Source organism: Chenopodium quinoa, unplaced genomic scaffold (assembly GCF_001683475.1).
Source record: "Chenopodium quinoa cultivar QQ74 unplaced genomic scaffold, ASM168347v1, whole genome shotgun sequence".
Lineage (NCBI taxonomy): Eukaryota > Viridiplantae > Streptophyta > Magnoliopsida > Caryophyllales > Amaranthaceae > Chenopodium > Chenopodium quinoa.
In genome coordinates this window covers 14,751-40,278 of record NW_018742538.1, presented here as the reverse complement: position 1 = coordinate 40,278, position 25,528 = coordinate 14,751, and the positions used below count along the sequence as shown (strand labels likewise).

Sequence of the window (25,528 nt, the reverse complement as noted above, 5' to 3'; positions counted from 1 at the left end):
TGAGACAAATGTTGTGCTCTCAGTTTAGAAAGTTTGAGATAAGGTTCTTAACAATCATAAGAGTTTAATTACCTTCATCTCACACTCTTGAATGTTCAACAAACCCCAACACACATAATTACCTTGGTATATATGTACTTAGCAAGTTCCCTTCACTTCAATCACCAACCTTCCTTAAGGAACATGCTTATAAGGAAACTTGAATTTTGATTCATATAATCAAGTTCTCATATCTCCTTATGTTCCTTATCTTTCTTAAGCTTCATGAATAAAATTCTTCTTCATCTAAGAAATTATAAAGATTCAATAATCACCTCCTTTTTTTTTAAAGGGTGATTTTCAAATCTTTCTTTCATTTACGTACAGTAATCAAGATAGAACTTACTCATATACTCTGGTGTTCCAACACCAAATAAATGAACCACTTTAATTAGTTCAATTCCTACCTTATTCCCCCTGAGTTCCTTGTCATTCTTTTTCATCTTGGAATTTATTGTAGAAATTCCTCAAGCTGATTCTTCCTCCAAAACATCAAATGATAGATCACAAGCACTTCACCCCTTCCACATCAACTTCCCCCTCTAACTTGTATTCATCCAACTCTTCATGTATCCTTGAACCATAAAGATGAATGAATTTTAACTTAGAGCACATGGGTTGTGTGAAAATAAAGTGGGAGGATATGAATGAGGAAAATATAATGATAATAAGGATCTTCAAAGTTATGTATATGTAAGATATGAAAATGAGAAACGCAAACCATAACAGTATACAACACGGACACACAACATAATGTTGTGGAATAATGTTGTTTTCGAAGATGAATGGTGTGGATAATTTGAAAGTTGGCAAAAAGATAGGTTTGTTCCCTCTAGAATATATGACCATATAAGATAAAACAGTTTGAGAATGTACCTGTCTTGTTCCATTAAAGTTTCTTCCATTGTTCCTTTGGCAACTTAGGATTTTTGTTTTTGACAACATCCATAATTCTCAACGAGACCTTTGACACTTTTAGGCAAGTGAGTATGTCCTTTACAACACATTAGTTAAGTGTGACACAATACACTTAAATGTATGTACTTAACTTCATTTATAATGTGCACAAGAAACCACACCTGACAATTATTAAGGAACAAAATACGTATATATGCTCATGCCATACTTCAACAAATCTTATTCCTTAAAACAGTACATACTTTACTAATTAGGCAAAATCATAAGAAAGAGGTTCCACATATTCAAACATCATATTGTAAGTTCCTTAATAAATACAACACTCAATTCAAACATCAACTATGCAATATCGTGAATATAAGAGGACATACCTCAAGTTATATTTCACCATGTATCACTATAAATTAGCAATGGACCGAAATTTGATGGCTAAGTTACGAGTTCCTTAAGGATTCATTCCATCCTTTTGATGCACTCACATCCGATGTGAACAATCACTTTTGACTTGAAACTCATTAAGTGACTTTGATGTCACTGGCCGTCTTTCTTTGAAAGTTCCTTGTCGTATTTTTGTCAATTAGATCACCATGCCTTTCTCTTATTTTGGATGCAGATCCAAAGAGAAACTGAGTTCCCCATCATGATTTTACAAGGTTAGAAATCCCTTGCAGGAAGATTTGTTAGTTGCATCAAACATATAAACAATATAAATATTTACAACTAATAAATCAATAAGTTCCTCTTGAAAATAAAACAATTAACTTTCAGATTAGCTTCAAGAAGGAACTTGAATAATCTTCTATGCCATTGAGTATGAACCTGCTTCAACACTTAAAGAGTTTTATTACGTTCATAAATATGGCAAAAAGATTTAGGGTTTCAAATCCTAAAGGTTGTTCCTCATAGATATCCTTTATTAGTATATATAGAAAATTCATATTTGACATCTATTAAAAACAACTTGATTCCCATGTAAGCACGCGGCAAAATAAATGATATGCAATCAACTCATTATCTAGCTATAAAAATACGAACCTGACAAAGTTCCTTAATGTGGAGGAACTATGCTCATATATATTCATAAACACTTATTAAATGATTTTGGGTGTTCCTGAATAAGTTCACGTTCTGTACCTTAGCTAATTCCTTTAACCTTGTTGGAAGGCTTCATGTGTTCCTTGGTCAAGATATGCTCTAATTTCCTTCAAGGAACCAACACTTTATGATAAGTTGGAGCTTAAGGAACTACATGACAATGTAGCTGATTGATGCTGCTTCATAGAGTGACATACTTCTGTAGAAATTCCACTAATTTCAAGGAACTAATGAGTTCTACACTAAATTCTCTTAAACCTACATGCTGGGAACACACATGTTAGTTTCATAAAATTTAAGGTCACTCAATGCACATTAATACCTTGTTGTAACATGTACATGTTTCATACGTGGAGGTGCACCATAAGAACACCACCTTACTACTTCTATTATCAAACTTCCCTTTTCAAATGAAGAGTGTCTTGTTTCTCAAAGGTCTAACCATTTCCTTGTATATGATGCAGCAAATAGCATTGATAACTTTGTAGTGATTTCAACATTGAGAGCCTGTAATCAACACTTTATTCCTGCACAAATCATTAAACTTCAAAGGAACTTGGTTCCATGGTTAGATCTTTAATATAACATTTGATTACTGCTTAATCACTTAATCCCTCATAGAAAAGATAACAATAATATAATAATTGTTACATTCTAAGGTAAGTGATTTAATAACAATTATCAAATATAACCAAGACATATCTATTTTAATCCCAACTTTAAATACTCAAGGATTCACACAAATCCAATTGAATGAGGTCCAATAGGTTTGTGGTCGTTATTTGGCTTGAAAGAAGATAAATTAGATAAAAATTACTAACTTTTCATACTTCACAAACTTATGGTAAGGAACTTGATATAAGATAAAGTAACAATCAAGTTCCTTGACGTTTATCAAGTATGGAGAACCAGCAAGTCAAATATATGTTTGTAACACAGAAGAATTCATCTTCAATAAATCCTTGAAATGTCAGGTTATTGTAAGGAATCAAATTGTGACCCTCATACATAGTATGAGTTCCTTATTTGATTCCCTTTCAATATGATATTCCTAGTTTTATAGATGATGAACTATTATTGGTAAAACAAATAAAGTTACAAAACTTTGAAAATATCATAATGTGCTTCATGATCTCGAAAGAATGTTCACAATGGAGTAGAAACTTAACTTACCAACCTTTTAAGTTAATACCAAAAGTTTAATTGAAGTTCCTCCATCGTAAGCCACTAGTGAGAAACTTTTGTCAAGCCTTCTATCACATGTTAAGAGCACCCGTTGCCGAGATACCACGAGTTGTTCCCCCTCACCAGATATCACCTTCTTTTACATGTTCCTCTTGATTTCAAACTGGAAAATGTTCCTTTGGTCCTTTTGGACCATTCCACATTCTCTTGGGCTCTTCTAATATGAGAAACTAAATGTGTTGATTTGATCTTCAATGTTTCAACACCATATCAATCATGGATCCTCATATCTTTCTCATAAGCATATGACCTGAAATTCAAGAACCCAATTAAATGATCTTGTGCAATATTCAAGGTTAGTAGGTTAGTGAATAGAGATATGACATAAAAAGCTCAAATCATAAAGCTCCAACGTATACTCCCTTAAGAATGTCATCCCATATTTAAGTCTAGCAGTAGACTTTTGTACTTCCAATACTTTGCTTAGAAGTCATCATATAGTTACCAACATCCTTTGTAGAGAATTGAAAAAGGAATTTATGATTTATTTTTGGGAACCAAAATCAACAGGAACTTGAACCGAAACTTGTATATTATATATCGTGACAGCTTAATGTAAAGTTGTGTTACTTCCTTGTTGTTGGCTCCTTCCTGCATTCTTAGATTCACCAAGTTCCTTCAGATCAACGTCCAAAGTTCCTTGATCCAAAAACTTTCTTTTTATGCATTTATTCACATACCTACAAGATAATCATTATTAATCTGCACAAAACTTAAAGAGAATTTAGATTCCATCATGAAAACGATGTAAGTCAACTTTTCTACTATAATCTTTTACAATTATGCATTTATGATAAAGAATATTGGTTAGCACAATTAAGTAAAAGATAAAATAAAATAAAAAGGTAAACAAATGCAGATCTAGACTTATAAGAAGACGTAAGAGCAACTTACCAAATACCACCTACAAAAAGTTTCATCTTCACATACTTCTTATGAAGAACTATTGTGAGAGGAACTTGTACATGTGTCCTAATATACAAGAAACCAAATCATCTCAATGATTATAGTCTTCTTCCTCTCATTTACATTCTGCAAATAAGATTACCTCTAGGTCTTTGGAACCCAAAATAAATTCAAGTTCCTTCTTGTTAGTAATAGTAGTCAAAATCAATATAACTACTTCTACAACCAAGAAACAACATGTATCTATATAATATATATTCAAATAATTCAAGATACATGGAAAAACTATTTCTCTGACATATAATCAAAATTTTCGTGTACTAACAAGTCAGAAAAATAAAGTTCCTTTTGATAGGAATCCAAGTTTGTTGTTCCACATGATGTGTTCCTTGAACTACTTTTAATCAATCAATTCGTTATGAATAAATAATCAAACATGAAATCTAACATACTGACTTTTAAACACAGTAAAAATCAGAATAGACATTATCCAAATTTGATGAAAAAAATTCATAAAAATTAAAATTATATTAACAAAAATACTACAAGGAACAAGGTTAAACTAATGTATGCATATAATGAAGAACTCAAAAACAGAATACTTACCTCAAAGTACGAGTCTTTGAATACCTTTCTCTTCTCTAGTAAACATTAATCTCCACATGATGCTTGGAACAACGACAGGCTGAGTTCCTTTCTTCAATTTTCTTGTACGTACTCATCTTAGCAAAGAACTTGATTGTCAGGGTTTTCTGCTTCATCAAGAGCTCTGGCTCTGATACCAATTGTTATTTAGATGAAATACTACAAGAGGGGGGGTGAATTGTTGTATGGAGATTGCTAGTTACTTTTTGCGGAATTAAAAGAAACTTAACGCAATAGAGAAATAGTGCAAGAGAGATTTTACGAGGAAAACTTCCTAGGCCAAATAGGAAGTGAAAAACCTCGACCCAAGGGATTTTGACTCGAAACATTCCACTAAAATAGGCCAACGACTCTGTTACAACCTATGAGGAACTTGAGCCTCTACCGAGTTCCTCAACAAACTCATATTCCCAAACAACTATTCCCTCTAATAGTTGCAGCTCGAAATCTTCCCTCAAAGACCTCTCTTCTCACTCAAGACTTCACTCAAAACCTTACTCTTTCTCTTTCTCTCAAGCTTCACTCAAAGCCTTCTCTACATACAAAGAACTCACTCAAGTTCTCACCCCAATACAAGAGTTCACTCAAACCCTTATTAATTCCCCATTACAAGAGTTCACTCAAACCCTTAAACAACTCTCAAATATATATAAAAGATATAATGTATAAAACTAATATGTTGGAAACTTTGAGATATGTAAGGAACTTGGAACCTGGAGGAACTGGCTAACCAACGTGGAGAGAAAATATATTTCTTTTCTACTGCTCTACCACTTTGGATAAACTCCATTATGGAATGACTCAATTAAGCCAGACAGTTTGGAATGAATGAAAACATTTCTTTTTATAGTGCTTTAAAGACAAACCCATTCATCCCATAATCTTCAATCATAACAGTAGTGCTTCCTAAATTCTAGGCATTATCTCTATTAACTCCATGAACATAAGAAATAATGGAAGACATGGATTGCAGTAAAAAAAACATTTTCTCCATGATCTCCTTATTTTTCTCCTGTAAAAAGTTGTTTCAAATTGAACGTGAAAAGCAATTTTTATTTTTCCAAAAACTTAATAAATAAAAATAGAAGTTACAAGAAAATAAAATACTAACCAAATTAGATTTTTATCAATTAAAAACTGATTCGAAATTTATTCATTAAGAATAAATATTTTATCCCAAAATAACTATCCTATTTAATTTAAAATATTAAGCCAATTAGAGATTAGATAGGAAACAACCTAAAACATATCCCTAAAATATAGGAGAAAATAAAGAGAATAAAATATCATTTTGACTAAAAAGAAAATAAGATTTTATTTTTATAAACTTATCTTTTATAAAATAAAATCTATTTAAAATAAATTATACCAAGTCAAAACTAATTACCTAGAAAGTAGGCAAAGATAATGCAATGACTACTAACATGGAAAACTGACTTCTAGTGCTGTGTAAACGTGTGTTTCTCTTATACACGAATTTTAGACTCACCCGTAAGGAACTGGCTGGTCAGCAACACCCAGTTCCTTCCAGACTGTCAGTTCCTTTGAGACTGAAGTTCCAATTTAGTTCCATAGGCATGTTCCAAACAATTTCTCGTGTCCAACATACTTACATGATTCCTAGAAAAATATACTCCTATTTTTCTGTCTTGAAGCTTCTACTCCAAAGCTTCTGTTCCTTCAAAGAAACTTCTCTTCTCTTGTTCTCACATACAAATTGCTGCTTATTCCTTGTAAAGAACTACTTCTCATTCTTCTTAGGAACTGCATACAAAGTCTAACAATACGTTTGTACGTTTAGACTTCTTCTCTTTGTGTTCCCCCTTGGAAACTCTTCTTCTCTTTGTGTTCCTCTGAGGAACTTAAGCACGATCCAAACATTGAATGTCGGGAACCATCTTCAATAATGATCTAACCTGTACTCAATCATCTTCTTGCTTCATTACTTGTTCATGGACATCTCAATACACATGTTAGTTAGATAATCATCATGTTCACATCTCAATACCCTGGAGTATTATTTATTGGTGAACCTATGTCCTAGATCCTTTTATAAATTGTTTTCTCCTTATTCTCAATCTTTGTTGTTTAGTTTATTTTTCAAATATAAATATTGGTTACATCATAATCTAGATTATATTAGTTAATTAGGTATAAAAAGACTTGTTTCCCTGTGGAGTTCGACCCTACTTCCCTATCTACTTTAGTTAGAGGACTTAGGTAATTACGTTTAATTAGGGGATACGACTTTACCCTTGTCAAAATTTGGCGCCGTTGCCGGGGAAACAGTTTTATTTTTGTTTCCGATTATTTTTGTAGTCTAGATTATTTCCTTTATTTGTCTTAGAGAACGTTAGTTCACTGAGGCAAATCTCATATTTGCTTCTAGTTTTTTGTTTATGCCCAGGTGTTCCACATCAGGGTACATCCCATTCGATCCTAAGATCGAACGTTCCTTCCATAGACAAAAAAATCTATACAAGCAAACTCTGGCGGATTCTGGTAATAATAATAATCACCGCGATCCTCCAACTGGTTCTAGCGATTCAGAAGTTTCATCAGACGCAGAATCAGAGATGGCGGTTCTAAATAAGCTTAGTGATTACTCACAACCTAATCTTACAGATTTTCCACATCTAACCACTACTCCGGCTCTTGATGGGGTTAAATTCGAAATAAACCTCAATTTATAACGATGATAGAGAGGAAGCAATTTAGTGGAGCCAAGGGTGAAGACCCAAATCTTCACATTGCCGACTATTGTCAATATTGTAACACCATCAGGCAAGCCAGGGTCACTCAAGACCAAATCAGGGAGATTCTCTTTCCCTTCTCTTTAGCTGGAAAAGCTAAATTGTGGTTTAATGGCTTAAACAAAACTTCACTTGGTATAACTGACTGGGAAACTCTTGTTTTGAATTTTTATAACAAGTATTATCCTATAGAGAGAACAGCCGTACTACGGAGTGCGATTCAGAACTTTGCCCAAGAAGCCGATGAATATTTATATGAGGCTTGGGAGAGGTTCAAGGATCTACAAAGAGACTGCCCCCACCATAATTTAGCACAATGGCAGTTCATCCAAGCCTTTTACAATGGCCTTGGAAATTCTTCTCGAATAATTTTAGATTCTGCAGCTAGTGGGAGATTTATGAATCTTGATGTTGAAGATGCAGGTCAGGTTATTGAAGACATGGCGATACACAATTCCCAATATGGGAATCCTAGAGGATTTGCTAACAAGGGGAAGCATAGTGTTGACTCTGTATCCTTTTTGCAAGCTCATCTGACCTCTATTTGCCAAAATTAGATAATCTGAGCACTGCTAATGTAGCTAATGTTTCTGCGATTAATAATAATTCTAATGAGGCCTTCTGTGAAAATTGTGGTATTTTAGGTCATTGGGAGCAAGATTGCAGGAGTTCCATGGAGCAAGTTAATGCCTTTCAAGCTTATAGGCAGAATAACCCATACTCCAACACCTACAATCCTGGGTATCGGAATCATCCGTACCTTTCCTACCGGAGTACCAATGTTCAAAATCCACCACCACAAGAACCACAGGCGTCAGAGCAGCAGCAGCAGAAATATTATCATCCCAATGCAGGCCAGAAGAACCAACCACAACAAACCTCCTCATCTTTCGACCCTTCTCTGGTGGAAATTAGAGCAATGTTAGTTGGTTAATATGCAAAAGCACATGGAGAGTAGAGATACGACAATTGATCAAATTCTAGCACATAATAAAATTGTAGATAATCAAATTGTGCATCTTTCTGCTACTCTACAAGCCCGCCAACAGGGAGCTATACCGGCACAGCCGACCAAGCCTACGGATCAAGCATTTGCAATTACTCTAAGGAGTGGTTCAAACTATGAAGGGCCCCCTATGCCCAGAGTTGATGAACCTGTTTTATTAAATAATGCTAATCTTGATTCCGTTAAACCAGACAATGTAGTTGATAGCCCTGCAGGGCTAAAGGATAATACTAACATATCTAAATCTACATTGCAGGGTACAACTCCAGAGAAGGTGGCTACACCAAATAAGGGCAATAAGGCCCCAAAGCCAATTATCAAAATTCCATTCCCCAACCATCAATTGAAGACAAACTTGGATAAGCAGTTTGGTGAGTCCGACTCACCGCGGAAACAACCCCGACCCAAGGAACCACTCGTAATTAATAAAACCATAAAGCATAAATAAATAATCACAAGAAAAGGAAGAACGAATCATACCCTTGAAGCGAGCTTCGCCCTCTCAAAACGGGCTCTTATTTGAAAGCCTTGAGCACCGCAAATGCTGTGCCTCCAACGGTATCCACCCACAAAGGACGAACACGACTTTTTAGGTCCGCTACCTTGGAGTTAGCAAGGTCAGACAAAAACCCAAGTGTTAATGGAGTTTAAGAGTTTTTCCCAAAATATGGAATGCTCTTTCTAACTCCCACACAAGCACTTTACTCCAAATCCCAAGGTTTGTATTTATATAGGAAAGTATGAGTGGGAATTTCTATCCCATCAATGTGGGATCATGAAATTCCACAAATTAATTTAAAGCTAAATTAAATTAAAATTGCAAACTAATAATAAATCTACAAGTGTCATTACCATGTGAAATGGGTTGGTGAGGACCACATGGAGAGTAGGGGACCATACTTGCTCCCCACTCAATACTCTCCTTGTGCCACATGTCCTTACCCACTTGCTCCCATATTCCTCAAGCTTCCCCATAGTGACCGGCCCTATGGCCCATCCACGAGCCCAGCCAGGACCCCATCTCGAGCCTAGCCCCGCACCAAGATGCGGGCTGCTGCTATGCGCGCAAGTCACGCACTTGGTGCGGGCTTGCTGCTGTGCGTGGGTGCTAGTGCGTGCGCTGCTAGCACGCCTAGCTTGCGGCAGCTAGCTGCTGCACGCACCACGTGCACGTGGCTGCTAGCTGCTGCTGTGCGTGGCTGCTAGCACGCACCTAGCCAGCCATGCTAGGCTCGGCTTGGTGCGCTTGCTAGCCACCTATGCTTGGACATTTTTGCCCCTAGCATTCGGATGCTCGGGGCACTCCGATGCTAGGGGTATTTTGGGAATATGGTCGATTTATTATTATTTTGCGCGTCTCGTCTTTTTATTATTTTTAACTCGACTTCCAACGATCGGTTTCGACACTCCAAGCTCGAATTACCGACGTCTAAATATTTAACACTCGGGCGACGAATTAATTTCTTCCGAATTAATTCGTCGAGTCGGTTCGTATATTTTGCTTGGGTGTGACCAAAGGGTTCAGTCAAGATTAAGCTGTAATATTGATTATATTAATATTACTGATCGAAAGCGGCCTCCACCCAGGCATTCCGATCACTTGACCTTACTGAATATATTAGCTTTCTAATAATTCTGAACCCGCTATCAAAATAATACACTTGTTTGAAGGACACCATTCCTTTCTCCTGGAGATGGTAAAAGATTTGAAGGTAACAGTTCCCTTCACTGAATTAATCACACAAATTCCTTCGTATGCAAAATTTATGAAAGAAATATTGACGAGTAAAATGTCTATTAGTGAGGTAGAGACAGTAGCTTTCACTGAAGAGTGTAGTGTCGTACTTCAAAATAAGTCTCCACCTAAATTAAAATATCCGGGTAGTTTTTCTATCCCTTGTCGTATAGGAAATCTGATGATTGATAATGCATTGTGTGATTTAGGTGCTAGCGTTAGTGTCATGCCATTATCTGTGTGTTCCAAGTTGAATATGGGTAAATTAAAATCTACTAATATTACTCTACAAATGGCCGACCGTTCTTTTAAATATCCCTTAGGTGTTTTAGAAGATGTCCCCGTTAGAGTAGGTAAATTTTATATACCTGTTGATTTTGTTGTTCTTGATATGGCTGAGGATGTGCAAACCCCAATTATTTTGGGTAAACCATTCCTTAACACTGCAGGAGCAATCATAAATGTGAGAAGTGGTAAGTTAACACTATCAGTGGGGGATGATAAAATTGTTTTTAATCTGAATAATGCCCCTAAAAGCTCCATGACTGAGGAGAAATGTTTCAGTGTTAATGTGGTTCAGAATTATTGTAACAAGCCCCAAGCTCTTGAAAAAGACCCCTTGGAGGCAGTATCTTATGTTGCATCCCTTTCAGATGAGATAGACAAATGGCAGAGGGAATTCAATGCAATAGAAAGAGCACTCTACACCGTTGGTCTTGGTTTCGAGGATGAAAAGGTGGAACCGATCAAGCAAGTTATGCGATTAGAGCCTACGGTAAGTGTTCCGCCATATCGAGTTGAAAGTGTTGAATGCAATGACAATTTGAAGCAACCCTCGATCAAAGATGGATCTTTAGTGCGTAGCATTAAAGATCCCCCAGTCCAAGTAAAGGAGGATCCACCAAATAAGGTGATTTTGCGTCCTATAGGGCATGTCAAGACGCCGCGTCGCAGCCGAAACACCGCTAGACCGGGTGAGAAACCACCCGATCAAGCGTTAGGCCAAGGGTTCTAGTTATTATACTTGGTAAGAAGGTCGTGCGGGACCTAGATAAACCAGCGCTTTGCGGGAGGCAACCCGTATTCTTTTTAATGCTTTTTAGACTAGTTTTCCTTTTCTTTTTCTGATGAGAGGAGAGATGAGGGAATTTAATGAGTTTTATTCAGGTTTGAAGGAAAAGAGTTAGCCAAATTTTGAAGAAAATAAGCAAATACGAAAGCTGACAATTAGTCTTGGGCCCGACCGGGCGAATACCGCCCGATCGGGCGCGAGACCTAAGTCCAAAAGTTGAGCATCTTCGCCTGACCGGGCGATGGGCGCCCGACTGGTCGCGAGAAGTGTCGTATACGGACAAAAATTGTCCTCCCGATCGGGCGAGCCTCGCCCGACCGGGCGCGAGAAGGAGCGAAATTTGGATCGATAGATCGCCCGACCGGGCGAAGGATGCCTGACCGGGCGCGAGAGTTGAAGGCAATACGGGCGATAGATCGCTCGATCGGGCGAAAGGCGCCCGACCGGGCGCGAGAACCTCCTCACATAAAAATTTTAGATCGCCCGACCGGGTGACCCACTGCCTGACCGGGCGCGAGGGGCGTCCGCGTGGTCTTCTTCATTCTATTCTTCTCTCTTCCTTCATTTCTTCTTTCCTCCATTACTTTCTCTCTCTAAAACTCGAATTCTCTCTACCTTCTCTTTAGGATTTCTCCTTCATTTCTCACCCAAATTCGAAACTTTTTACATATTTGTAATCCCCTCTTCATCCTCTACATTTCCATATAAAAATTTTCAGATTTTATTCAAATTAATTTTCAAACCCATTTTCTACCATGGCTTCAAAGAGGGCTAGGTCCGTTTTCGGTAGGAGCCCCAGTTCGAGGGAGGAATACGACCCGGATTTGCAACTTTTGTACTGGCCGACGATCCGTATTGCTAGACGAGAGCAAAAGGAGCGGCTAGAACACTTAATCGGTCGTGAGGTAATTCCTTCTCGGTGGTTACACCGCCCTACTCTAGAATCATTTTGTTTGTATGATTTTGTAAAACGATTTTTAAATGACATTGGCATGAGAAAATTTGTTAATATGCACTATCCTAAATTCCGAGAACTTACTTGTGAATTCTTGTCTTCTTTACATGTTGTTAGTAGTAGAAATGGGCCAAATTTAATGTTTAGGTTGAACAATAGAAATATTAGTTTAACTTTTATAGAATTTTGTAAATTATTTGAATTAAATTCTGAACTACCTCACCAATGGCATGCGGACTATAAAATGGGTGACATATATCATGCTTTGACTGGTTTGCCTACTCCCGACCCCCAACATGCTAGTACCAAACCTATTCACCACCCTGTCCTAAAAATCTGGCAAAGATTTGCGGGTTTGTGTTTTTTAGGTAGGAACGAGCCCCACAACGCCCAATCTAACGAACTAGCTGTCATAGGAAACTATGTGTATGGGTTCGGGAAATTGAACATAGGTAGGTTTATTGTTCACCATTTGAGTAGGCTGCCACGGCCAGCACCACATCGAAAACCCCCATCCGTTTAGGAGGCCTTATCACTCGGATAGCAATGAAAAAGGTCGGTTTTTGTAGTGGATGGACCCCACCAACTGACCAACTGTGGACCAGATACCTATATGACTGCTAGGTATTTTGAGGAGTTGGGATGGGTACGACCGGATAGTGAGCAGACACCTTTTTCGTGTATTAGGACTGGTAGCGAGCAACCCTTGCCCATCTTTCCCCTACCCAGTCCTGACTTGACCGCCTTTCCCCAGGGCAACCATCTTACACTTATGATGTTTTAGTTGCCAACGCTAGGGGGGAGGCACCACCACCACCAGTTCCACCACCCCACCTCAGCCCGAGGTGGCATTCTCTCCACCTCGCATGTCTCACTCCATCCCTCATGTTGACTCTTACCCAGTTTGGGACCTTCAGAGTATAGGTCAGGCCTTAGGACGTATCGAGCATTCCCACACTAAACTTAGGAGGATGGTAGGCTCCATAGACCAGAGGTTAGGGTACCTAGAGAGGAACCAGGGTAGAGCTCTCTACCCTATGTACGATGATTATGCTCGTCGGGGCAACATTCCCGACGACGCTATTCACCTTGACTGGTTTCAGCCTCCACCCCAGGGATACGATAGGGATCCCACTGCCCATGGTATTTACACGGACTATTCTTCCTTCTATGGGTACGACCAGGACATTCCTTTCGGGGGACCAGCGGGGGGGAGTTTTCATGCTGAATATTTTGGTGGTAGCTCTTCTGGTGCAGGTGGTGTAGGTGGCAGTGGAGGTGCGGGCTTTGGCTCGATGGATGAGGATGATCAGGACTAGCTATGCTAGGCTAGTTCCCGAGCCAATGAGGACATTGTCTGATTCTGTCTTGGGGGAGATTTTGGTTTGGTATTTTTCTTTTTCCTCTTTTTTTTTTGGTGTGTTTTCTTAGGTTAGATTTCTTGCTTTCTAGGTTAGTTTTATTGCTTCCTTATATATGAAAAAACAAAAAATTGAAAAATAAAAAAAATCAAAAAATACGTTCCAATGAATTGTAAATTATGTTTCCCTGTGCCCCTTACTTGAGAAAAATTGTTTTTATTCTTGGTATTTGATGATAAGCATTGTGGATTAGTTGATCATGATTTGATGTTTGATTGCCTTGAAACCTTAACATGCGTCAATTTTGTCCAACTACTTGTGAATATAGTGCTTGACTAGTTGATTTGGTTATGAATGTGTGATAGTTCCATAGTTCCTGGTATGTCAATAAATTTGAGTATTGGTTTGCAACTATTAGTAATATTTATATGATTCATTATTATGCACATTGTGGAGGACGAAGGTATTTGTTCTTTTAGGTAGCCTCCAGATATTGTAGCTACATTTGTTCCCTTCTTGCTACCCATGTTGTTGCCTTGACTTTTTGTTGTTTTATTAGCCATATTACAAGCCTATTTTACCCCATTGGTTACTAGTCCCAAGCTTGGCTTGGGGGAGCTATTAGTGAGTGAGGTGAGGGAGTTTGTAGTGTGCTTAATATTTGCACAATTTGAGTGGGCTTTTGAGAAGTTGTTTGGTTTTTGATCATGTTTAGTTTTTATGAGTTTGAAAGTTATTTCTTGAAAAAAAAAGCATGATGTTATGAAAAAAAGAGAAGTTCAAAGAAAAAACATGTGAAAAAAAATAAGTGAACTTCAAAAGAAAAGAAAAGTATTCAATGTTCAAATGTTCCAGTTGGAGGTTGATCAGAAGAAAAATAATAGAGCTTCAATGAAAAATTCAAGTTTGGAAATAAAGTTTGTTTATTCACTCCACTTCTTCATTATTATATCTTATGAGTGATATGTAAGAGTTGGGATTGTTTATTATGATTGGATTATATTTGGTTGATGTTAGAGTTGTTTATGTAGGAGATGTTGATCATTATTTTTTTTGATCATGGGTTTTGATAGGATTTGGCTCCCTTAAGCATAGATTTTCTCTCACTTGTTCCCAAATGATTCCTACCCTTTACCCTAGCCTTACATTACAAGTTTTAAAGACCTTCTGACCTTTGTGCATAGAATTGTATGAATGTGAAAGTGTTGCTTATCAATGCAAGTTATGATTTGACATATTTTGAGTCGACTAGTAGGATTGATCGTTAATTTTTTTATACACACGAGAGTGTGAGTTGGGAGGGCATTGTTCACATAAGGGGTTGGATGGAGAGCGATCGAGTATATCTTTTACTCGCCACAAAAATGAGAGTTGAGTGCGTGAGCACTAGTCTTGAATTCTATATGCTCTTGTGGTTTGCTCTGTTTGACAATTGTTAGGGAAGATTGGTAGTTAGATGGATTTGATTGGTTGATTTTGAAACATGTTTATTTGATTTACCCTGGATCGTTTGTGCTTGGTTTTTACTTTTCGGGGTGAAGCATTTTTATTGATTCATTGATGAGATCTTTGCTTAAGGATAAGCAAAGGTTTGGCTTGGGGGAGTTTGATGTGTCTATTTTATATAGTATTTTACCCCCCGTCCCTTGGTCATAATTAGTAGTGTTTTTGGCTCTTTAGGGCCACTTTTATTACTAATTGGTGTTTTCTAGTGTTTTCGTATATTTGGTTGACTTTTGCAGGGAATTACACTTTTGGAGTATTTTCCCGAGATATTTTGGAGCAATCACGAGCATTGGAGAAGCACGACCAGATTTTATAGCCCAGGGCCAGTTAGAGCCATCGAACCGGTGATTAAGAGCTCGGTATAGGTGATACCGGGGCATTTAGACCAAGTATTCAAGACCGGAAGAGGAAACCCAGATTGGCCCGAAGAATTGGAGCCTAATCGTAGTCCAAATAGTGGCCCAAGTGAGCCGCCCGGCCAAAGAGGCTGGCGCCCGGAGGCGCGCCCGGCCGGGCGGGAGAAGTTAAGGCTGCTGCCCGGTGACGCGCCGGCCGGGCGCGAGATTGCTATTGAAGAAGAAAAAAGGCGCGCCCGAGCGGGCAGTGCCTCGCCCGATCGGGCGCGTGTATTTGTTAGGAGACGATTAGCGTCGTTTTAGTTTGTTTTAGTTTAGGATTTGTACGGAGTATAAATATTCTTCCATAATACGATTTTGGGGGTTTTCTTCTCTCTCTTTCCTTTTACTCTTTCTTTTACTCTCTTAATTGTTTTCTTAGATTCTCTCCCTCTTAAACCTTTGTTCTTAATCCATTCTTAATTCCAGATTTGTTTGCTAACTATTTCTCTTCTCTTAATCTTAGTTATTCATTCTATTCCTTTAATTATGTCTTACTTTATTGCTTTTATTAGTTTAGTTTCTATTATGTGTGTGTAGTTTTATTTCTAGGGTTTATGGGGATCCTTAAATAATATGAAGGGGTAATTTATTGTTGTTAATTATCAATGCTAGATTAATTTCCTATTGATTTATTTAATGCTCTGTGACTAGATTAGGCCTGATCTTTTATGCATGATTTTGACAATATTGATTCGAGATTCAACAGATGAGAATTGATGTTTAGGTCTAGTTTCAATAGGCAGATTAATTTATAAATGGTTAAGTCGAGATTTGAGAGATGAGAATTAATACCGGTAGATTAATTCTCTGATTGTAATACGTAGCGAAATCCCTTTACGATTTGGTTAATTGATGCATTGATGATGGACTATTATTGATTTTTGGTATTTCATGATAATTTCTTATTGAATTGATTTAACGCTTTACAATTATGGCTTGTAAAAGTATAGCAATATTGAATTGATGAATCGAGCAGATGTTAATTTAATATTACAGGCTATTTTCAATAGGAACTTAGATCTAGTAAATTGCGAGAGCCTGTTAGATCTATGTTGATTAATAAATTGTGAGAGCCTGTTAATCATGTTATTTATGCAATGTCAATGATTGATTATTATGTTTTCCCCTGGAGTATTATTTATTGGTGAACCTATGCCCTAGATCCTTTTATATATTGTTTTCTCCCTATTCTCAATCTTCGTAGTTTAGTTTATTTTTCAAATATAAATATTGGTTACATCATAATCTAGATTATATTAGTTAATTAGGAATAAAAAGACTTGTTTCCCTGTGGAGTTCGACCCTACTTCCCTATCTACTTTAGTTAGAGGACTTAGGTAATTACTTTTGATTAGGGGATACGACTTTACCCTTGTCATATGACAAGGTATAAAAAAAAACTACCGACATCCTTTAATTTTGGTGGAGATTTATTTTGTAGTAAAGCGCTACATTCTTCAGTGAAAGCTACAGTCTCAACTTCATTAAAGGGCTCTCTTCCTAGTTAAAATGTCTTTCATGAATTTAGCATATGCGGGAACCTGAGTGATTAAATTAGTGAAAGAAACTGTTACCTGCAGATTCTTGACGACCTCTAAAAACTTACCAAATTGCTTATCTAACTTATTCTTCAGATGTCTATTAGGGAATGGTAGTTGGATAATAGGGCCTTACACATCTCCACCCTTCTCCTGAGGTTTACCTGCGAAGAAATATTAGAAGAGTTTTTTTTTTTTCCTGGAGCCCTACAGGATTAGTAATATTAGCATTTGGTACAAGAGGGTCAGGATTAGCAATTGGGGTTATAACATGTTCATCCTCTTTGGGCATAGAAGGCCCATCATAGTGTGAACCACTCCTCAGAGTAATTGCATTAACATGATCCGTGGGTTGTACTGGCTACGATGGTAACACTCCCTGCTGGCAATTTTGTAGAGCAGAGGAAAGTTGCGCAATCTTATTATCAACGATTTTATTATGGGCTATAATTGAATCAATTTGAGCATCTCTACTCTCCATGTGCTTTTACATGTTTGCTAACATCCCTCTAATTTCAATCCAGGCAGGGTCAGTAGGTGGGGGAGTTTGTGATTGGGTTTTCTGGCCAGAATTGGGATGGTTATATTTCTCCTGTGGTGGTGGTTTCTGTTGTGGTTGTCGTGGAGGTGGAGGATTTTGTACATTGATGCTCCAGTAATAAAAATTTGGATGGTTTCGGAGGCCACAATTTTTACCAAAGCGTCATTAGTATTATTGACAGCAGAAACGTTAGCTACAGAATTAGGAACAACAGTAAGATTATCTAGTTTTTGGAAAATAGATGATAACTGAGCCTACAAAAAGGATACGGAATCAATATTGTGTTTCCCCTTGTTAGCAAAACCTCTATGATTTTCCATATTGGGAATTGTGAATTGCAATATCTTCGATAACTTGACTTGCATTATCAACATTAAGATTCATAAACCTCCCACTGGCTGCAGAATCCAGAATTGTTCTAGATGAATTCTTAAGCCCATTGTAAAAGGCTTGAATCAACTGCCATTGTGCTAAAATATGGTGAGGACACTCCCTATGCAGATCCTTGAATCTTTCCCAAGCCTCATATAAAGTATCATCTGGCTCTTGGGCAAAATATTAAATTGCACTTCTCAAAGTTGTCCTATCTACAGGGTAATATTTGTTATAAAAAATCAAAGCAAGTGTCTCCTAGTCAGTAATACCAATTGCAGTTCTATTCAAACCATTAAGCCACAATTTTGCTTTTCCGAAAAGGGAAAAAGAATCTCCTTGATTTGGTCTTGGGTAACCCCATCTTGCCTAATGGTGTTACAATACTGATAAAAATCTGCAATATGAAGATTAGGGTCTTCACCCTTAGCTCCACTAAATTGCTTTCTCTCAATCATCGTGATAAATTGGGGCTTAATCTCAAATTGCACTCCATCAAGAGCTAAAGTAGAAGTAAGATGTGGAAAATTCGTTAGGGACGGCTGCAAATAATCGCTGAGCTCGAGAGCTGGAGGAGGTGGTGGTGTCGTCATCTCTAATTCAGGTTCTGAAGAAACTTCCGAATTGCTAGAATCAGATTGGGGTTTTAAAGGTGGATTACCTTCACAAGTGTCTTGTACATGTCTGTAAAGGTTCTTCTGTCTATGAAACGATCGTTCGATTTTAGGATCGAATGGTATGTAACCTATTCTAGAATTCCTAGGCATAAACACATAACTGAACAAACAAATATGAGAAAATTGTCTCAAATAACTTGCGTTCTTTGAGACGAGAGAAAAAAATTTAGACTACAAAAACAATCAGAAATAAAAATAAATCGTTTCCCCTGCAATGGCGCTAAATTTTAATAGGCTAAAGTCGTATCACCTAATCAAAAGTAATACTTAAGTCCTCTAACTAAGTTGATAGGGAAGTAGGGTCGAACCACAGGGAAACAAGTCAATTTATTCTTCATTAATTAATATAATCTAAACTATTAAGTAACTAAAATTATTGTTATGAAAGGGGAATTAAACTACGGAGATTAAAAATAGGGAGAATTCGATAATAAAAAAATCCTAGGGTCACAAGTTCAGCAATAATTAACATTCCGGGATAAAACATGTGATGAGTGTCATTATGGCACTCATTTGATGAGTATTTAGCTTGTTTTTACCTTATTTTCACAGCTTTCTTTCTAAATAAACCCTTAGTTTTATGCATTTTTTCTTTAATTCTCTATTCTATTTTGTTTTGTGTTTTAACGGTTTTTTTAGTGTTTTCTCTTTTATTTGTTCTCTTTTTATTTTATTTTAGTTTATTTTATTTTACTTTCAATTTCATTTCATTTTTGTTTCCTTTATTTATTTTATTTTGATTTCTTTTATTCTTTTCATTTTTATTTTATTCCTTTTAATTTTGTTTGTTAATTTTGAGTTCATTTTACTTCATTTTCTCCTTGCTTTTAATTGTGTTTTGTAGATGGATGTCCCAAGTTCAACTCCTTGCGCTCGTAAAATCGCGCTTTCAAGCCAGGTAGTGTTGAACCCATTGAAGAGGCTCTTAGTTACTGCACACTTTAGTGTTCATCACGAGCATGCTGTGAGGACGATGCTCACCAACCGCTCAACCTCAACCTCAACCTCAACCTCAACCTCAACCTCAAGTCACTTCCCCTGCTCCCCATTTCACGAGCAGCAATCACAACCGCTCCAAGCAGCTGCCACCAATGCAGCGTTATATCAGCCGCACTTCACCACACAACACCAACAACAACTCATGGCAACCTCCGCAACCACCTGTCCGCAACCACTCACGCGCTTCCCTTACTCCCCAATTCATGAACAGCAAACCGAACAGCCACCAATTCACTGCCAGTTCAGCTCCCAATTCCGCCACCAAACGCGCAACCCCTGATCCAAATCAGCTACCAATTTCCTTCAACCACCACATACAAATCATCCACCTATCCACCAATCCGTCACTCCTATCCCGCAACCACCAACCTTACCTTCTACCTCCGCAAACTGCAGATGCAAACCCGCAACAAAACGACCACCTCACGCACCCAAAGCATCCCCTGCTCCAGCCAAACAATTCAACCACGACCGCACTCAAAACCCACGTGAGTTGCCATCAGCCCAATCAACAAAGCTCATTTCGATCCTCATTGATCGCGGCCGCGCATGTCTGGGTTTGAGGAGATGCGAAGCAGGGGATAAAATCCCATTTACAAGAGCTGCCGATTTTGAACTTTTTTTAGTTTTTCGATTCTTTTATGTTTCTTTCTTTTATTTAATCTCCTTTTTATTTTTCCTTTTATTTTCTATTTTCCTTTTACTTTCTTTTACTTTCTTTTTCTTTTCTTTTCTTATTTATTTTATTTTCATTTCCCTTTATTTTATTTTCTTTTCTCTTTTATTTTCTTTTAACCTTATAATTATAAATACCCATTTTGGGGATAGAGAGAGTAAGTAGATTTAAAATTAGAATTCATATTCTTAGCTTAATTGAGAGCTTTCTCTCTAGTTTTAGGGTTATTTTAGGAGTAGATTTTAGAGAGAGAAAGTGAGGAATTTCAATGGTGATTGAGAGATTGAAGATTCAATGGTGAAAATTGTATTTAAGATATTCTCTATTATCAATGAACATTTCTAACTCTATCTCATTTCATTGCTTTGTTTAATATTCAAGTTTGTTTGGATTGATTTTGATGTTTGATGCTTGATTAGTGTAGCTGATGATGGTTCTAGAGTAGTTGTTTGGGAAGGAATTGGGTGAAACTTGTGTGATTGATTGATTGTGATTAATTTGGGAATTGTGTTGATTGATTGTTGATATTAAAGTGATTAATAGAAATTGTGCATGTGTGCAATTCGATTAGGCCTTGAGAATTATGCTAAATTGCATTGTAATTTCTAATGACACGATCAATTGATTTAGGAATTGAAATTATCTATTGGTTTGGATTGTGATTCCCTTAGTTTGTTATTCATAGAGACATCTAGCTTAACGATTACGAGACGGCTATTTGATTCCAATTGGTTGCTCTTATCATTAGTCTTCATAACCATTGATTGGCATGTTTTTCCCAAGTTGTTGCAATTGTCATGATTACTTGTTGATACCCGTTCCTAGTGTTTTATTTCCTTGGTAATTTGTTTTGTTAGTTGTTAGTTTTACCTTTACCTTCGACTTCGACCTAGCTTAGGCGCCCAAATCGAAAGCGTTTGAACATTACCGTTCCTTTGGGTTCGACCCTTGACTTGCCTCTATACTAGTATTTAGGATGATTAAGTGTTTATAAATTTAGTTTGACCGAGGGAGGATTAGTTTCAACGACCTAGTTCACCCCTCGTCAAAATGACGCTATTGCCGGGGAACGGTGTCTATGTTTGAGTTTTTTTTTATTGGTTGAGTATAGGTCCTTGTATATACTTTTGTTTATTTAATTATTGTTTGTTTTGTGAAAAAAAGGCATGTTTATCATTTCCTCAATATGTCAATGAGCCTTTTTGTATTTCAATAGACTTGAGGGATTTTTAGACTATAATTGTTGTAGTATTTGGGAGGCTTGTGAGATTTGTTATTTTTGTTTGAATGAGCAAACTAGGAATGAAGTTGAATGCATGCATAATGGTGAATTTAGAGCGTTGTCAATTGATGATGCTTGGAATTCTATGTTTGGTTTGCTAGGGATATCTACAATAGGGGTAATCATGTTTCTAATATTGTTGTGCATTGTCTTAATTCTTCTAATGTTAGCATGAATTCCCATGATTTGTCACATGATCCCATAAGTGAACCTAGAACAAATGCTTTCGATTCTATTTCCCCTTTTGTTCATGATAATGAGGTGCATGCTCAAGTTGATGCTAATGGTGTGTTTCAATTTCTTCATTATTTACCATGCCTTCTTGTGATGTAGTTCATTCCCTTAATTACGAACCTCATATGCTTGATTGTGCCTCCTCTCCCCTATTTAATTAAAATGCTCATGATTTTAATGTTCATGATCCTACCCTTGGTTGTGCCTTTTCTTTTACTATTGATCAACCCTCTTTGCCTTTTCATTCTCCAAACTCTTGTGATGAGTCTCTAATCCCCTATAGCCAAATTGAGTAATCTTTGAGGGAGTTAGAGATGAATCCTAATCTTAGGCCCTTGGAGAGACAAATGATGGAAACTTTAACACTAGTGGGAAAAAGGACATCCATAACGGGTAAAAACAGTCTATCTATAACGGGCAGTGGGCGTTACGCATACTGCCGTTACGGATAGACAATGTTATTCATAACGGACAGTGTCCGTTACAAATAAGTAGTTATTTGTAACGGTCATTTATTTTGCCCGTTACGAATAACGAGTTATTCGTAACGGGCATTATATATGCTCGTTACGAATAGTGTTTGATGCAATTAAAAAAAATCCATCACATGCTGGATCATTTTATCAAATAATGAGATACATTTTTTTACAAAGTATAATACACATTAAATATGAAGTATACAATAAGAAATAATACGTTCATTATCACTTCATAATATATCAAATTGCCCATATAATGTCGCATGTTTACATCTTAAGATTAAGACTAATATAAGATTTAAATGATGATAAAAGCGCAAAAACAAATTATAATTGTAATAATAAAAAAACAAGTTTTGTCTAAATTAGTATTGAATAATTTAAATCTTCCACAAATTTTCAGAGTTGCTGGAATGTATCCTGTTGAAACTCGTCAATGTCTGAAAATCCCAACATTTTGTGGTCTGATACGTTGATTCTTAAGCTCCCTTGTGTAGATATTATATGCTCCACCTTCAATAATTTCAACAAAACATAATTAACATAATTGAAAAGAAAATGATAATATCAAAATTAAAACTCAGTAGAAAAGAAAGTGAAATTGACATACCTTGCAAGAGAGGCAGCAGAAAAGGAAAGGTTCTTGTAAGGAGCGATTGAAGGTAAACCGATAATTCCTAGAACTTGGGCTTTTGTTAAATCGAGATTTGGCCTTTGTTGGTTATATATCCCTTTTTATCATAATACAATCATAACACCAAACATGCATAATTCCTCAAAATTCAAAAGAACAAGTATAGATTTACAAATTGTGAACGAGAAAATCCACACACAAAATGAAAGAACAACACCACCACCGTACCGTACACTTACCATCACCACCGCCGTACTCATGAAATCATCCATCTGACCACCACCTCCGTACACTTACCATCACCACCACCGTACACTTCCAACAACCATCCGACCACCACGAACCCAGATTTACACCCACGAACCCAGAAAACTGTTCGAAACCATCCACAAAATCTAACTCGCAAACCCATGAAACCACCCCAACGCTCTTCAAATACTATTCTGACCCATCGACACCCACTCTAAAAATCCCTAGAATGTCAGATCCGGCCATCCGTCCATGAACACCACCCTCACAAACCCACAAAACCCATTAAATCCCCCACAAAACTAATTTGAGAGTAAAGCAATGAAAATTGTGGATTTAAAACAGAAAATTGTGAAAAGAGTACCTTGGTATTGTATGTGGAAGGAGAAATAATGGGCATGGAACCGGTTTATTACCGTCGAGATGAGAGAAGTAGGATTGAGTGAACAAGAAAGAGAGAGAGAGAGAGAGATAGTAAGAGAGAGAATGAGTGGAAATGATAGAGGAGAAAGGATAAAGAGGGGTGAGGGCAAGGTTGACAGCTGGAGAGTGAAACCCTAATAGCAATAAATAATGGGCTATGGGTTCCTTTCCCAACTGTTGGACTAATTTATTCGTAACAGGCACAATATTCCTGTTACAAATAATATAGTATTCGTAACATGCACAATATGCCTGTTACGAATAATATAGTATTCGTAACGGGCAATATTTTGTCCGTTACGAATGTTATATATTTGTAACGGGCAGTATCTTGCCCGTTACGAATGTTATATATTTGTAACGGACTCCTATTTTGACCTTTACAGATGTATTTTATGTAACGGGCATAACTTTGCCCGTTACATGTTACAAATGACAATTTTTCCACTAGTGTAAGGAGCCTATTGGAGATGATTAGAGAGCATGAGGATCTTTTTAACGAAGAATTGAAAAGAAAAGAAGAGTTAGAAAATGAATTGTCATCTTTGATGCTTGTTTGTGAAAAATCCTTATCCAATGTGTATGTTGAGGATGATGATGATGATTTTGAGCAACCAAGAGAGGGTGAGGATTCATTTGGTGAGCATTTGAGTGATGGTGAAGGATTTGAGAATGAAGAGAGTGTTAATTTTGAAAACCCCAATCCTCTTTCTAATCTTGATGAGTCTCTTATGCATGATTGTGATTCTTCTATCCATGAGTACTTGGACTCGTTAGATGTTATGTCCTATAAGTTCTTTGAGAATCAAAAGAAAACCCATAACCTTTTGAATGAGTTCATTGAGGATGCTTCATGGGAGAGAGATAATTTTGAAATGAATTTGCATCCATTCATGCATGGTTTTGAGACTTTAGGCTTTAAGGATGTTGAGGGAATTATTGTTAATTGTCTTGATGAAGGGGATTATGTAAGTTCCTCTTGGAAGTGGGATGTTTAATGGAGATGGAGATCATGAGTGTTCTTATTTTGAGGATTCTATGATTGATTTCCATGCTCTTATTGGTGATTTGAGGCATGGTGGTGAGGAAGAGTTCATTTGTGTGACCATAGCCCCCATTCCCTTTTCTCATGTCCCTTTTTCAAGGAGATATGACCATATCCCTTACATTTCTATGTGTAGGGAATATTTCAAGCATTACCCCAAACTTAAACCCCACTATGATCATAACTAAAGCATGGTGGCGTCCAAAGAAAAGGAAGCTAGAGCAAAAGAGTCGCCAACAAGTTTTAGGAACTTGTAAACCGTTCACGAGGTGAAGATTACACCCCTTAACGATCCAGGAGATCGTCAACTCCAATAGGTCTGGAACCATGACTAGTAGTTCGGGGATGAAGGTTCAAATCCAACCTAAAAGAGATTGAACCTGCCCTAATAATAGGCCTCTACTTTATTCTGATTGTATTCATGTGCGCTTTCTGACTAACATGCAATCAATAGGATTAACCCTGAACCTGTTTATCTATGTTGGTTGAATATTAATGCACAAATAAACTATTATTGACGATCACTTGAATTATAGTCATATTGACCCTAAACAAGATTATTAATTATCTTATTAAGCGTGATTACAAAAACAAATTCCCTTTAAACATGCATAAAAGGTCTGATCAAACAATAACAATAAATATCAAGTAACAAAATAATAATCATCATCATAATAATAATGTTAAAGCATAATAATAGCAAGATCCTAGGCATGATACTAATAAGATTATTAACTAACCCTAG

The 25,528-nt window shown here is 37.0% G+C and overlaps 1 long non-coding RNA gene across 1 annotated transcript; it reads right to left on the bottom strand.

Annotated features, from left to right (window-relative positions):
- Positions 1-22,631: 22,631 nt before the first annotated feature.
- Positions 22,632-23,861, bottom strand: LOC110720073. The gene is made up of 2 exons (XR_002511253.1): positions 23,043-23,861; positions 22,632-22,945 (listed from the first exon to the last, which is right to left on the bottom strand). It is a non-coding gene; the product is annotated as an uncharacterized LOC110720073 (long non-coding RNA).
- Between the last annotated feature and the right edge of the window lie 1,667 nt (positions 23,862-25,528).